General features: G+C 42.4%; 1 long non-coding RNA gene and 1 pseudogene across 1 annotated transcript in view; one reads left to right on the top strand and one right to left on the bottom strand.

Annotated features, from left to right (window-relative positions):
- LOC124722976 overlaps window positions 1-16891 on the bottom strand; it is a 425075-nt gene that overhangs the window by 17432 nt on the left and 390752 nt on the right. The gene's annotated exons all lie outside the window — the stretch shown is intronic.
- Window positions 5820-5937, top strand: LOC124723560 (annotated as a pseudogene).

The following is a 16891-nucleotide window of genomic DNA, read 5'->3' as shown; positions in this document are numbered from 1 at the left end:
CCATTCTCTTATGAGGAAACATACGGTATACAAGTACACATAAAACAGGTGAAATTTCATTATGACTATCCTAAATGCTTACGATGATATTTACCATAACAGATTAATGGGTATTTTCATAACTTGAACGTCCCTCTGACTCTGTACTTTGGATTATTCTCTATGGTGCCACCAAAAATAATTAATTAATACAGGATGACGCACCTAACATACGCCAACCGAAAAGATCTAGAAAGAACCAATATAACCAGGGGACGTGTTCGCTGTTACATTGCTCACTGTGGCAAATTTTCTGACTAAGTTTAACGTTTGTAGCTGCAGAATTATGACACCGGCAGTCTTTAATGGAACTGTATACTTTTTCTTGTAACATCGGAAAGAGTCTTCGAAAAAGGACTTCAAAAAGAAGAAGACTGTACCACTTTCAGGAGAAGAGGCCGCACAAACGTCCGTCCTACTGCGCCAAATATAAGAAAACACGTAGCTCGTTTTTTTTACCGGTGAACATCAAGCCCTTCAGTCTGTGCTCTGGTGTTGTAGGAATCAGTCAATTTACTCGTAAAGCCTCTTACAATGTGCACTACAGTCGGAAAAGTGGACCTGGTTTGTTTATGGTGAATGGCCTCAAACTTTTAGAGCAGCGGTGCGGTCTAACGCTGGAAAGTATATCAATATGCCAAGCCCTCACAGTCTGTTTAGCAATTATTGTTCAAATGTTCAAATGTAAGTGAAATCTTATGGGACTTAACTGCTAAGGTCATCAGTCCCTTAGCTTACACACTACTTAATCTAAATTATACCCACGCCCGAGGGAGGACTCGAATCTCCGCCGGGACCAGCCGCACAGTCCATGACTGCAGCGCCTGAGACCGCTCGGCTAATCCTGCGCGGTAGCAATTATTGTTTCAAAAGAAATCAAGAATGTGAAAGTAGCCGTAGCACACTGTTGGCATGTACAACGGGGCAGCTTGAATGCGCGTGTGTTCTGCGAATATTACGTTCTATTTCACTCCATCAACCGTTTCCTGGAAATGACTTCCAGAATCATTTGCAGTTCTCCGAATGGTCTCTACGAAAACTATAAGGTGTTGTGTCATATCTACGCAAGAGTTTGTTTACGGATAAAGCATCGCTTAAAAATCGTTGGTAAATCTATCTTATCAAAGTGCAGTATAGCCAACTGAAAATCCACTCAGGTTGAGAGAACTGGAAGAACAACGGTGGTGGCATTCGAAGTATGGCTTCTCAAGAACCGCATTTTTCGTCCCTCTAAGTACGCAAGTACAGGGCCCGGCAGAATGAATAGTAGGCTATAAAAAAGACAGAACTTCTGAACTATATCACAAATTTATTGAAACACACATGGAAACCAAAGAAAAATGTATGCCATTACATATGATAGGCACCCTTCAGCCGGTTTTGAATGTAACAATGTAATACCATAGAGGTGTTCGACATCATGTTCCACGCATTCCTCCAGTCGACGAATGAAAGCTTGCATCACCTACATGAGTTTCTCATGAGGACTACCTTGGCTACGTGGCGCCCAGTACCCGTAATTCTGTTTGTTTACGCGAACTTGAATTTGTATTGGAGGAAGTGTGGGTTATCACGTATGATGCGTCGTTGGAAACGATCTGGATTTGTTTAGTCCAAAGGGATCTCTGACAGTAGAACGGTGGGGACTCCGGATAAGTGCTTGTCGCGCCTCCTCCACCAGCTCCAACGTCTACTGTTTCCCTCGTCACAATGGACTTATCTTCTTTGCACAAAGTGCGTTAATCCTGAACTAATACTCCCGCTGTACTATCGTCCGATGATCCGCGTCTTTCTTAAGTCGTTTCAACACTAAATAGCAAAGTAATAATCGCTGAACAGTGATGAGAGCCTCGTTTTTTTAAAGTATGCCTCGATGGTGAATGTTCGATGCTCAGAACGCAACAAGGTCGTAATTACAAATGATAGTCCTTCCTCAATGCAGCGCCCACATATTTATTTCTCACTGGCCTGACAGCGACCACATAGCACATGATTCAAATCCTTCTATTCATTCTGCCAGTCCCTATGACAGAATATTTCGAGATCGTTGTATCGGTCGTTCGGGAAACACACTCACCAGAATTAACATCTCAGTATTTTTATCTTTAGGAAGAGCTAAAAAAGGATATGAAATGCCGTATAACAACGCCCAGCGCTGCGTAAATGCAGATGAAATAAAACGTGCAATCTTGTCTGCCCGAAATCGCTTTGTAGTATGTACGAGGGTCAGTCAAAAAGTAATGCCTCCTATTTTTTTTTCTACGTTTAATTGTCAGGAAATTTAGATGCAATTACATAGGTTGAAAACCACAACATTGAGGATCATTTTGTCATTTTTCAATGTAATCTCCGCCCATCTCTACAGTTTTGGTCCATCTTTGAACAAGGGCATGTATCCCAGCACGGTAAAAATCACAGCTCTGCTTCCTAAGCCATTGACGCACGGATGTTTTGACGGCCTCCTCATCTTCAAAATGAATCCCACGATGAGCTTCTTTTAGTGGCCCGAACAGATGGAAGTCTGATGGTGCCAGGTCAGGGCTGTATGGGGGATGAGGCAAAACTTCCCATCCAATTTTGACAATCTCGTCAGAGGTGTGACGACTGGTGTGTGGTCTTGCATTGTCATGCAAAAGAAGAACATCTGCCATTGATTTTGTTGGGCGAACTCGCTGAAGACGTGCTTTAAGTTTGTTGAGGGTTGTGACGTATTGAACAGAATTTATTGTGCATCCCTGCTCCAAAAAATCAACCAGAATCACACCCTCTGTATCCCAGAAAACTGTTGCCATAACTTTCCCTGCCGATCGCACAGTTTTGAATTTTTTCTTCCTTGGCGAGCTTGTGTGACGCCACTCCATTGACTGCCTCTTTGATTCGGGTTCAAAAAAATGCACCCATGTTTCGTCCGCGGTCACAATTTTTTTCAGAAACTCATCTCCCTCCAAACGGAAGCGCTGCAAGTGTTGGGAGGCTATTGTTTTCCCTGCCTCTTTATTCTGATCGGTTAACATTCTTGGAACCCACCGTGCACAAACTTTTGAGTACCCCAATTGTTTAATAATCGTGATCACACTGCCTTTACTAAGAGAAATAATGCGACACACTTCATCTGCAGTCACCCGACGGTCACCACGAATGATGTCATCAACTTGCTGAATGTTGTGTGGAGTCACTGCACTCACCGGCCTGCCGCTCCGCTTTTCGTCAGTCAACGGTGTTTGCCCTTCAGCTTCCTTACAACGACGAACCCATCGTCTAACAGTGCTGACATCCACTGTCACAACACCATACACCTTCTTCAGTCTTTCATGAATGCGTATGGGCGTTTCACCTTCTGCATTCAAGAATTCAATCACACAACGCTGTCTCAAACGAACATCGATGTCGGCCATCTTACAAACTTCTGCTGTGCTGCCACCTGTTGACACAGAAAGTTACTACTGCAGTGGATTGCAGAAGAAGGTTTGAGGAATGGCGCCAAATTCAAATTTTTCACTTAACTTAATTTCTTTAAGTAGAAAAAAAATGGGAGGCATTACTTTTTGACCGACCCTCGTATTACTGTTGAAAGTCAACATTTCCAGTACCTGACACTACAATCATAATAATATACATACGAACCGTACCTGGGTTCAGTGAAAGTACACGGCACCCAACTCTGCGCCAGAATGGCAACATCAGTTGATTCTATCAATGGGATTTTATAACCAGTACCGTCTATCCTGCAGCAGTAAGTATGTAAATTCGTCTTCCTACAGAGATGTGGGTAATTATCAGAAAGGAGTCAGCATTAACAGTTTTCCGATCTTTTGTCACAGCAAAGCAACCTCAAGTACGAGGATCTTGCTGTAGGAACTTCTGTGCGTAAACTATGCTAGGTGGGGTAAAAATTGTTAAATATACTTTGTCATGCAAAAATTGGTTCTCAAACAGGACAAATAATATTTTTAAGGAAAACCACCCATTTCATGAAGGGTATCGGGCTGTACTGCCATAGGAGATAAAATTTGTGCATTACGGTACTAAGCCCGACATATAGAACTACAAAAATTGATAGATGTTATGAGACTGATGTACTTGCCTAAGTGATGGCACACGACATTGAGACTGTTGCTGATCTGAGGATATGGATACGATACCTGCCCCTCCACCCTTGAAGAGAAATCTACACTCCTGGAAATTGAAATAAGAACACCGTGAATTCATTGTCCCAGGAAGGGGAAACTTTATTGACACATTCCTGGGGTCAGATACATCACATGATCACACTGACAGAACCACAGGCACATAGACACAGGCAACAGAGCATGCACAATGTCGGCACTAGTACAGTGTATATCCACCTTTCGCAGCAACGCAGGCTGCTACTCTCCCATGGAGACGATCGTAGAGATGCTGGATGTAGTCCTGTGGAACGGCTTGCCATGCCATTTCCACCTGGCGCCTCAGTTGGACCAGCGTTCGTGCTGGACGTGCAGACCGCGTGAGACGACGCTTCATCCAGTCCCAAACATGCTCAATGGGGGACATATCCGGAGGTCTTGCTGGCCAGGGTAGTTGACTTACACCTTCTAGAGCACGTTGGGTGGCACGGGATACATGCGGACGTGCATTGTCCTGTTGGAACAGCAAGTTCCCTTGCCGGTCTAGGAATGGTAGAACGATGGGTTCGATGACGGTTTGGATGTACCGTGCACTATTCAGTGTCCCATCGACGAACACCAGTGGTGTACGGCCAGTGTAGGAGATCGCTCCCCACACCATGATGCCGGGTGTTGGCCCTGTGTGCCTCGGTCGTATGCAGCCCTGATTGTGGTGCTCGCCTGCACGGCGCCAAACACGCATACGACCATCATTGGCACCAAGGCAGAAGCGACTCTCATCGCTGAAGACGACACGTCTCCATTCGTCCCTCCATTCACGCCTGTCGCGACACCACTGGAGGCGGGCTGCACGATGTTGTGGCGTGAGCGGAAGACGGCCTAACGGTGTGCGGGACCGTAGCCCAGCTTCATGGAGACGGTTGCGAATGGTCCTCGCCGATACCCCAGGAGCAACAGTGTCGCTAATTTGCTGGGAAGTGGCGGTGCGGTCCCCTACGGCACTGCGTAGGATCCTACGGTCTTGGCGTGCATCCGTGCGTCGCTGCGGTCCGGTCCCAGGTCGACGGGCACGTGCACCTTCCGCCGACCACTGGCGACAACATCGATGTACTGTGGAGACCTCATGCCCCACGTGTTGAGCAATTGGGCGGTACGTCCACCCGGCCTCCCGCATGCCCACTATACGCCCTCGCTCAAAGTCCGTCAACTGCACATACGGTTCACGTCCACGCTGTCGCGGCATGCTACCAGTGTTAAAGACTGCGATGGAGCTCCGTATGCCACGGCGAACTGGCTGACACTGACGGTGGCGGTGCACAAATGCTGCGCAGCTAGCGCCATTCGACGGCCAACACCGCGGTTCCTGGTGTGTCCGCTGTGCCGTGCGTGTGATCATTGCTTGTACAGCCCTCTCGCAGTGTCCGGAGTGTATGTTCTGAACGCTATTCTTGTTCTCCCGTACCACGGCCTCCATCATTATCACATGGTCAACTGATCAATGCTAGATGAGGAAATGTTTCCAACTAGAGAAGTCTAACTCCTCGAGGTCTCCATTTTTATTCTTATTTTTTGTAACCAAGATTTCGACACAGTACTCGTACCGAGTTTTAAACATAAGTTGATACGTACATCCCATGTCAGCTCATCTTTTTTAAAAACCTATATAAATCTCGCGCCAACGGCCTTGCCGTAGTGGTAACACCGGTTCCCGTCAGATCACCGCAGTTAAGCGCTATCGGGCTGGGGTAGCACTTGGATGGGTGACCATCCGGTCTGCCCAGCGCTGTTGGCAAGCGGGACGCACTCAGCCCTTGTGAGGCAAACTGAGGAGCTACCTGATTGAGAAGTAGCGGCTCCGGTTTCGGAAACTGACATACGGCCGGGAGAGCGGTGTCCTGACCACATGCCCTCCATATTCGCATGCTGTGACGCCTGTGGGCTGAGGATGACACGGCGGCCGGTAGGTGCCTTTGGGCCTTCATGACCTGTTCGGGAGGAGTTTATATAAATCTCCAAATTCAGTCACAAAATGGTGAAAAGCTACATTGAGGTGGCAAAATTCGTGGGATAGCGATATGCACTTATAAAGATAGCGGTAGTATCGTGTGCACAAGGGGTAATAGGGCAGTGGATTGTCAGAGCTGTTAGCTGTACTCAGGTGATGGACTGGGTCCTCCGGTCAAACTGAACAGATCATTGACTGGAAATGGTTACGTTCGGTTAGTTGGAGACCATTTGCAGCCATTCAAGGACTTCATGTTCCCAAACAGCGACGAAATTTTTACGGATGACAATGCTCCATGTCACCGAGCCACAATTGTTCGCTGTTGGTTTGAAGAATATTCTACACGTTTTTTAGTGAATGACTTGGCCACCCAGATCTTACGACATCAATCCGTCGAACATTTTTGGGACATAATCGACAGGTCAGTTCGTGCACAAAATCCTGCACTGGCAACACTTTCGCAATTCTGTACGGCTCATTATTTCTGCAGGGGACTTCCAACGATTTGTTAAGTCTATGCCACGTCGAGTCGCTGCACTACGCTGGGCAAAAGGAGGTCCAACACGATAGTAGGAGGTATCCCATGACTTTCGTCATCTCAGTTTATTGCAACTAGTATATATCTTTTTTCTCGGGTGCTCGTTACCGACCGACAAAAATCAGTGCGCTAAGGATGTAAAATTCTCCTCATTGCATTACAAACATTTTGTTAGATTTTATTTTAATTTCAATAGAGCTGTATTACTTAAATCAGCCATTTTATGTCTATCAAGTGTATAGAGACCTTGGCCGAGCGGTTCTAGGCGCTACAGATTATGTCTTATCAACCGATCCCTCCTTCTAGTCAAATTATGCCATGAATTTCTTTTCTCACCAATTCTATCCAGTACCTCTTCATTGGTTACGCGATCAACCCAACTAATCTACTGTAGCACCATATATCTAAGGGTACTCTATTCTTCCAATCCCAAAGAAAGCAGGTGTTGACAGATGTGAAAATTACCGAACTATCAGTTTAATAAGTGACAGCTGCGACACACTAACGCGAATTCTTTACAGACGAATGGAAAAAACTAGTAGAAGCCGACTTCAGGGAAGAGCAGTTTGGATTCCGTAGAAATATCGGAACACTTGAGGCAATACTAACCCTACGACTTATCTTAGAAACTAAATTCAGGAAAGGCAAACCTACGTTTCTAGCATTTGTAGACTTAGAGAAAGCTTTTGACAAAGTTGACTGGAATACTCTCTTTTAAATTCTGAAGGTGGCAGGGGTAAAATACAGGGAGCGAAAGGCTATTTAAAATTTGTACAGAAACCAGATGGCAGTTATAAGAGTCGAGGGACATCAAAGGGGAGCAGTGGTTGGGAAGGGAGTGAGACAGGGTTGTAGCCTCTCCCCGAAGTTATTCAATCTCTATATTGAGCAAGCAGTGAAGGAAACAAAAGAAAAATTCGGAGTAGGTATTAATATCCATGGAGATAAAATAAAAAATTTTGAGGTTCACCGATCACATTGTAATTCTGTCAGAGACAGCAAAGGAGTTGGAAGAGCAGTTGAACGGAATGGATAATGTCATGAAAGGAGGATATAAGATGAACATCAACAAAAGCAAAACGAGGATAATAGAATGTAGTCGAGTTAAGTCAGGTGATGCTGAGGGAATTAGATTTTTGCTATTTGGGGAGCAAAATAACTGATGATGGTCGAAGTAGAGAGGATATAAAATGTAGACTAGCAATGGCAAGGAAAGCATTTCTGAAGAAGAGAAATTTGTTAACATCGAGTATAGATTTAAATGTCAGGATGTCGTTTCTGAAAGTATTTGTGTGGAGTGTAGCTATGTATGTAAGTGAAATATGCAGGGTAAATATTTTGGACAAGAAGAGAATAGAATCTTTCGAAATGTGGTGCTACAGAAGAATGTTGAAGATTAGATGGGTAGATCACATAACTAATGAGGAAGTATCGAATAGGATTGGGGAGAAGAGAAGTTTGTGGCACAACTTGACTAGAAGAAGGGATCGGTTGGTAGGACATGTTCTGAGGCATCAAGGGATCACCAGTTTAGTATTGGAGGGCAGCGTGGAGGGTAAAAATCGTAGAGTGGGACCAAGAGATGAATACACTAAGCAGATTCAGAAGGATGTAGGTTGCAGTGGGTACTGGGAGATGAAGAAGCTTGCACAGGATAGAGTAGCATGGAGAGCTACGTCAAACCAGGCTCAGGGCTGAAGACCACAACAACAACGTTTCACTTCCTTGCAAGCTACACTCCAGACAAATGTCTTCAGAAAAGACGTTCTAACAATTTAAATTTATATTCGATGCTAACAGATATCTCTTCTTCAGAAACACTTTTATTGCCATTGAGATTCTACGTTTTATATCCTCTCTATTTCCACCATCATACACTATTTTACTGCTCAAATAGCAAAACTGTCTACTACTTTTAGTGTCTCATTTCCTAGTCTGATTCCCTCAGCACCTCTTGATTTAATTCGACTACGTTCCATTACCCCCCCCCCCCCCCCGAACCATTTACCTTGCCGTTGGTGGGGAGGCTTGCGTGCCTCAGCGATACAGATGGCCGTACCGTAGGTGCAACCACAACGGAGGGGTATCTGTTGAGAGTCCAGACAAACGTGTGGTTCCTGAAGAGGGGCAGCAGCCTTTTCAGTAGTTGCAGGGGCAACAGTCTGAATGATTGACTGATCTGGCCTTGTAACATTAACCAAAACGGTTTTGCTGTGCTGGTACTGCGAACGGCTGAAAGCAAGGGGAAACTACATCCGTAATTTTTCCCGAGGACATGCAGCTTTACTGTATGATTAAATGATGATGACGTCCTCTTGGGTAAAATATTCCGGAGGTAAAATAGTTCCCCATTCGGATCTCCGGGCGGGGACTACTCAAGAGTACGTCGTTATCAGGAGAAAGAAAACTGGCGTTCTTCGAATCGGAGCGTGGAATGTCAGATCCCTTAATCGGGCAGGTAGGTTAGAAAATTTAAAAAGGGAAATGGATAGGTTAAAGTTAGATATAGTGGGAATTAGTGAAGTTCGGTGGCAGGAGGAACAAGACTTTTGGTCAGGTGATTACAGGGTTATAAATACAAAATCAAATAGGGGTAATGCAGGAGTAGGTTTAATAATGAATAAAAAATAGGAGTGCGGGTAAGCTACTACAAACAGCGTAGTGAACGCATTATTGTGGCCAAGATAGACACAAAGCCCATGCCTACTACAGTAGTACAAGTTTATATGCCAACTAGCTCCGCAGATGATGAAGAAATTGATGAAATGTATGACGAGGTAAAAGAAATTATTCAGATTGTGAAGGGAGACGAAAATTTAATAGTCATGGGTGACTGGAATTCGAGTGTAGGAAAAGGGAGAGAAGGAAACATACTAGGTGAATATGGATTGGGGGGAAGAAATGAAAGAGGAAGCCGCCTAGTAGAATTTTGCACAGAGCATAACTTAATCATAGCTAACACTTGGTTCAAGAATCATAAAAGAAGGTTGTATACCTGGAAGAATCCTGGAGATACTAAAAGGTATCAGATAGATTATATAATGGTAAGACAGAGATTTAGGAACCAGGTTTTAAATTGTAAGACATTTCCAGGGGCAAGAGTGGATTCTGACCACAATCTATTGGTTATGAACTGCAGATTGAAACTGAAGAAACTGCAAAAAGGTGGGAATTTAAGGAGATGGGACCTGAATAAACTAAAAGAACCAGAGGTTGTAGAGAGTTTCAGGGAGAGCATAAGGGAACAATTGACAGGAATGGGGGAAAGAAATACAGTAGAAGACGAATGGGTAGCTCTGAGGGATGAAGTAGTGAAGGCAGCAGACGAACAAGTAGGTAAAAAAACGAGGGCTAATAGAAATCCTTGGGTAACAGAAGAAATATTGAATTTAATTGATGAAAGGAGAAAATATAAAAATGCAGTAAATGAAGCAGGCAAAAAGGAATACAAACGTCTCAAAAATGAGATCGTCAGGAAGTGCAAAATGGCTAAGCAGGGATGGCTAGAGGACAAATCTAAGGATGTAGAGGCCTATCTCACTAGGGGTAAGATGGATACTGCCTACAGGAAAATTAAAGAGACCTTTGGAGAGAAGAGAACGACTTGTATGAATATCAAGAGCTCAGATGGCAACCCAGTTCTAAGCAAAGAAGGGAAGGCAGAAAGGTGGAAGGAGTAGATAGAGGGTTTATACAAGGGCGATGTACTTGAGGACAATATTATGAAAATGGAAGAGGATGTAGATGAAGACGAAATGGGAGATAAGATACTGCGTGAAGAATTTGACAGAGCACTGAAAGACCTGAGTTGAAACAAGGCCCCGGGAATAGACAACATTCCATTAGAACTACTGATGGCCTTGGGAGAGCCAGTCATGACAAACCTCTACCATCTGGTGAGCAAGATGTATGAGACAGGCGATATACCCTCAGACTTCAAGAAGAATATAATAATTCCAATCCCAAAGAAAGCAAGTGTTGACAGATGTGAAAATTACCGAACTATCAGTTTAATAAGTCACAGCTGCAAAATACTAACGCCAATTCTTTACAGACGAATGGAAAAACTGGTAGAAGCGGACCTCGGGGAAGATCAGTTTGGATTCCGTAGAAATGTTCCAACGTGAGGCAATACTGACCTTACGACTTATCTTAGAAGAAAGATTAAGAAAAGGCAAACCTACGTTTCTAGCATTTGTAAACTTAGAGAAACCCTTTGACAATGTTAACTGGAATACTCTCTTTCAAATTCTGAAGGTGGCAGGGGTAAAATACAGGGAGCGAAAGGCTATTTACAATTTGTACAGAAACCAGATGGCAGTTATAAGAGTCGAGAGACATGAAAGGGAAGCAGTGGTTGGGAAGGGAGTAAGACAGGGTTGTAGCCTCTCCCCGATGTTGTTCAATCTGTATATTGAGCAAGCAGTAAAGGAAATAAAAGAGAAATTCGGAGTAGGTATTAAAATTCATGGAGAAGAAGTAAAAACTTTGAGGTTCGCCGATGACATTGTAATTCTGTCAGGGACAGCAAAGGACTTGGAAGAACAGTTGAATGGAATGGACAGTGTCTTGAAAGGAGGATATAAGATGAACATCAACAAAATCAAAACAAGGATAATCTAATGTAGTCATATTAAATCGGGTGATGCTGAGGGAATTAGATTAGGAAATGAGACACTTAAAGTAGTAAAGGTATTTTGCTATTTAGGGAGCAAAATAACTGATGATGGTCGAAGTAGAGAGGATATAAAATGTAGACTGGCAATGGCAAGGTAATCGTTTCTGAAGAAGAGAAATTTGTTAACATCGAGTATAGATTTAAGTGTCAGGAAGTCGTTTCTGAAAATATTTGTATGGAGTGTAGCCATGTATGGAAGTGAAACATGGACGATAAATAGTTTGGACAAGAAGAGAATAGAAGCTTTCGAAATATGGTGCTACAGAAGAATGTTGAAGATAAGGTGGGTAGATCACGTAACTAATGAGGAGGTATTGAATAGGATTGGGGAGAAGAGAAGTTTGTGGCACAGCTTGACTAGAAGAAGCGATCGGTTGGTAGGACATGTTTTTAGGCATCAAGGGATCACAAATTTAGCATTGGAGGGCAGCGTGGAGGGTAAAAATCGTAGACGGAGACCAAGAGATGAATACACTAAGCAGATTCAGAAGGATGTAGGTTGCAGTAGGTACTGGGAGATGAAGAAGCTTGCGCAGGATAGAGTAGCATGGAGAGCTGCATCAAACCAGTCTCAGGACTGAAGACCACAACAACAACAACCTTCCATTACCCTTGTTTTACTTTTGTTCATGTTAATCTCATACCCTCCTTTCAAGACACTGTCCATTCCGTAGAAATGCACTTCCAAGTCCTTTGCTGTTTCTGCCAAAACTACAATGTCATGAGAAACCTCGAAGTTTTTATTTCTTCCTCCTGAAACTTAATTTCGTGTCCAAATTTTTCCTTGCTTTCCTTCATATCAATTGAGAAAGCCGGGTTAAATAAATCCGTAAATATTTAAGATAAAAGTAAAAACTACCCAGATGACATTAGGACTTCGTAGTGCACTTTTCGTATCTTTTGGGATACATCAAAGAACTCGCTTGGTCCATCTACTATTCAGTCACCTACTTACCTAGCCCGCTGACATCTATATCTTTGTAATTTCAGGCATAATTACATCATCTACCAGAGGCTTCTCCCATAACCATGTGTTTGTTTTCCTTTCCCTCCTAACAATTTGGGTCTTACATGTTTCTAATGATAGCTACGTAGAACTCAGTTTTTTATGGTTATTGCATGAAAATTCTCATCTCAATACCATTAATGCGCACTGACGAATAATTTTTCGTTCTACACCCTTCGGCCCTCCGGTTTTGAAAACTTTGCTTAGTTAACGCATTTTTTTCTCTTTTCGTTTTTCCTGTCCATCCATTTGCCTTCAGCTATCCTAAACATAAGTGTTCGTCGATTGGTTGTATAACTTCACTGTTGCTTTGTTCTTCTTTATGTCTCGGTTACACATGACTTAAATTTTTTCGTAATTGGTTTTCAGACTTTCTATCAAACTTTTTTTTTTTTTTTTAGTACCTCAGTTCATTGTTGGACTTCACCCGCAATGGAGGCGAACAGTTCAGTGCCACCAGCAAATACAAGTTACTTGATTGAGAATATCTTCGTCTTTCAATTGTGAACTTCCCTCAATCCTAACGAAGTCTAATAAAAGCCGTGGCACTGACTAATATGACCTTTCTTACACCAAAATAAATTGAATGTCTTGTTTCTCAAGGACTGTTAGCATAGATTTTATTTGAAAATGAGTGAAAAGCATTCTCAGATTAAGATGTGACAGCTGCTCCTGCTACTACATAGGGCAAACAGGTAGAAATTTTGAGATCCGATACAAAGAGCACACTGATGCACTTCGCCTAAACAACTTAAATAGATCCACTTTTGCTACCCATCTAGCAGATAATAAACATTCCATAACAGACATTAAAACTAACCTTCAAATCCTACACACTGTAGACAAGGGATTCAAGATGGATCTTCTCGAACAATTAGAGATTTTTACCCACAAACATAATTCCCCACATACCATTTTAAATGAGCAGACAGAATTGGCGAATAACTCCTTCTTTCAGAATTTTAAGGATTCTTTGAACTTAAAAAACTAAACAGTCATTCAGAAACAAAATGCCCCCCCCCCCCACACACACACATAAAAGCTTGTACCACTTCTGCCCCCCCCCTTCAGCTCTCTTCTCTCTCCACATCACCCTCTCAACCCCCCCCCTCTCCTTTTTCCTATACACCCCCCACCCCCCCCCACCCCCACCGCCAACTCCTTTTCCACACCCTTTCAAGTACCAGCATTACTTATTATTTCAAGTTAACCATCAACCTCTCATCCCAGACATCATATGCCAAGATCAGCCAATGGAAGGAGCAAGAAATTAGCTGTCATAATACTCTCAATACCAATAATCTTAAATGTAACTGAAATATAATGTAAAAAAATCTAGTTTTTTATATACCTGTTAAAATTGCACAGTTAATTTATAAATAAACATTTTACTAGTTTAAGCTAATTTACATTTATTTTCTATGTAATAAAGACAAATCTCTTGTCAGTGTGTGTGATGACTAATAATGCCTCTGGTCAACTTGAAATCTTTGATACTGTAGTTATATTGCAATCTTTGGCTTGTTTATAATGTGTAAATCCTGTATTCGTATCTGTGGCTAAGTGTGTTCAGCGATGTTTACGAAAAACAAGATATATGTTTCCAACAGTGCCTCATAAAAGTAATATACATCTAGTGAAAGTTTTAACTTGTGAAATTGTGAAAAACAAGACACAATGGTTTCAAAAATACGTCCTAAAAGAGATATATATACCTGCAGAAAGATTTATCTGTAAGTAACACCTCAAAACGTAAATTAAACTGTAAATATTTCGTGTAACTGTACCACATGTAGTGATTATTTGCTCTTATACGTTAAACATAAATTATGCTGTAAATATTTCGTGTTACTGTACCACATGTAGCGATTATTTGTTCTCGTTTCTGTCTAGCCACAGATACTCAACCACCCACACAATGGGTACAAAAAAGCACTAAATGTATATACCATCTGATGATGAGCTGCTAGGCAGCTCGAAACCGGTCATGGTTAAATAAAATACATCTACATAAAAGGCGACTGGTTGCAGTAATTTCTGAAAACCTATTCTCAGACTCTATTAATCACAAAGAACGTGTAATTTATACTTCTTGCTGAAACCAGCTTGTTTTTCTACCTGACTAAAATGTTGTTTTTTCTATATGGTCAGTAATAATTTTAAGTAATATCGTGTACATTACAGAAAGGAGGATGAAGGAGCTGTTTTTATTTATCATATGTTTCCTTTCTTTTGAAGTACTGTTTCCTAAATCTCATTATTTAGATTATTATCCAGAGGTGTTAGTGATCCTTCTCTTGGTAATTTATAGTTATTGCAATGTTCTGTAACTTGCAAGTGCTCCTTTCTGCTTTTCAACTTCTAGAGAAAGCCTGTTCCTTTGTCTGGTTAAAATATTTCTTTTTCCGTGCGGTCGCTGGTAAATTTAGAGAATTTAAATTTCTTCGGCCTGTTCGCCATCTAGCTCCACATAAAGTAGATTTCGATTATTTACCGTAAAGGAACGCTATACAGAAATCCCTCACTGGTTTAATACAGAATGATATATTGCAGGTGGCTAAGTCACTTAGATCCGCAGTTCCCCTCTGAATGCTAGCCTTAGTACTGTGCGGCTTGGGACCAATGACCCTTGAATGTAAATGCAGATGTTTCAGTATCCTGCTGGTGATTACCAAAAAGTGAACAAAAAGAACAACGACTGTGCACGAAAGAGAAACATGATCGCCGAACAACCGAATGAAATTCTGAAGAGGGCGCATTTGCACGGAGTGTGTGCCTTGGCACACACGCAACGAGCTCCAGCGGCATACGCAACGAGCTAAGCTTTGCGCCTGGCTCGTCTAACTGCAGGCTGGTGCGTTGCAGTTGTGTACCAATGAGCGCAATACTACAGCAAGAAGCTACATTACCGATAGCCGCAGTGTTCAAAATGCAGCCGACACACACGTACTGATGATGAAAACGTAACTGTATTACGCCAGGGTGAAAATCTGAGGTGCCTCTCGACATAGACCAATTTCTTGAAATAAAATTTCCGAATTTCTTCATGTATAAAATAATGGATCACTCTTACAGGTGATCACGCGTTATACAAGATGATTCAGAAAGGTTACTCCGATTTTAAAACTCTGTCTTCAACATGAATGAGAATACAAAATTAGGCCCCCTTTTAACGAATACACAGAGACTCATATTTTATCGAGATCCCGGTTGTAATTCATGCGTTTGCCGATAGGTGGCTTCCTTGTACAGCTAGCAGTGTCGCTCGGTCATTATACAACTCTAATCAAAACGGCGATGAAACAGTAACAAAATGCGTTCTGCGTCCTTCGTTACCTCAGGTGCAGTTCATTTACAACTGTGCTAGGTAATTTTCGTCAAGAGTACGTCGGTGCACCTCCACCAGAGGAGGGGCGTACGTGCAGGTAAATCACTCCGTCTGTTTACTTCTTTGAATGAACTGCTGCGCTAGACAGTAATATCGGCAAATGCAGTAACTGCAGATATTCACGCAAAAGTATGGGACGAGTTTGACTATCACCTGGATGTTTCGTGCGTACCGTGAAGGATATTCTGCACATTTGTGGAAGGTAAATGAAAACTTTGGTCGTGAACGTTACTGTAAAAAAGTTTCAAGGTTTTATGTGCATTTATGTAAACGATTTACCATTTAAAATCGGATGATTATTTGAAAATAAAATCTTTTTGATTCCATCCGTAAGGTAAAATTTCCCCCAACTTTCTATCTTGATTCATGTGGATAGACGTTGCGCATTACTGAACTCAACTACAGCGAGCCTGCGATGATTCTCCAGTTCCATAAATGGCAAAGATTTCTATACACATGTCGTCCAACTAATGAACTGTCGGGCGTTGCTTCTAAAATTCCGCGTACACCCTCAACCTTGAGGTATAGTTACACCTTTGCAATGTCTGCAGCTGAAGCAGCAGAACCCAGGAAGAACGTAAATAACTATAAAACCAGCAAACTTTAAAGTTCACATGCTGGCTGAAGTCATCTATGTAACTCGTGGGTAAATTAAATGAGAACGAACGGCTGCGTATTTTATTTCTACTGTCCGGGAATAACTTCTCTTAGCGACTATAGTGCACTGGATTCCTTTCCGGATGGACGGCAGTTCAATTCCTCTTCCAGGCATCCCGATTTTGGTTTTCCATCCTTTCCCTAAATCGTTTAAGACAAATACTTGGATGATTACTTCAAAAAATCAGCTACCGATTTGCTTTCCCATCCTTTTACTAATGTAAGTTTGTACTCCCTCTCTAATGATCTCATCGTTGAGGGGACGTTAAATCATAAACTAGTAACTGCAAATACGTGTAAAATACAGTTAACTGTGTAAATGATGCTGACGTACTTTGGGCGCATGGTGGTACAGCGGCAGAAATTCTAGACATCCTTGTGACCGTCAATGCGTGATTGCATCACTGCCGAAATTTCAGCGTCAGTTGAAATATTCGTTTCTGAGGAGGAAGTGTAAAGTTCTGTGCACCACTG

This window comes from Schistocerca piceifrons, chromosome X (genome assembly GCF_021461385.2).
Source record: "Schistocerca piceifrons isolate TAMUIC-IGC-003096 chromosome X, iqSchPice1.1, whole genome shotgun sequence".
Taxonomy (NCBI): domain Eukaryota; kingdom Metazoa; phylum Arthropoda; class Insecta; order Orthoptera; family Acrididae; genus Schistocerca; species Schistocerca piceifrons.
The sequence above is the reverse complement of the archived record's forward strand: the minus strand, read 5'-3'. Positions and strand labels throughout refer to the sequence as shown.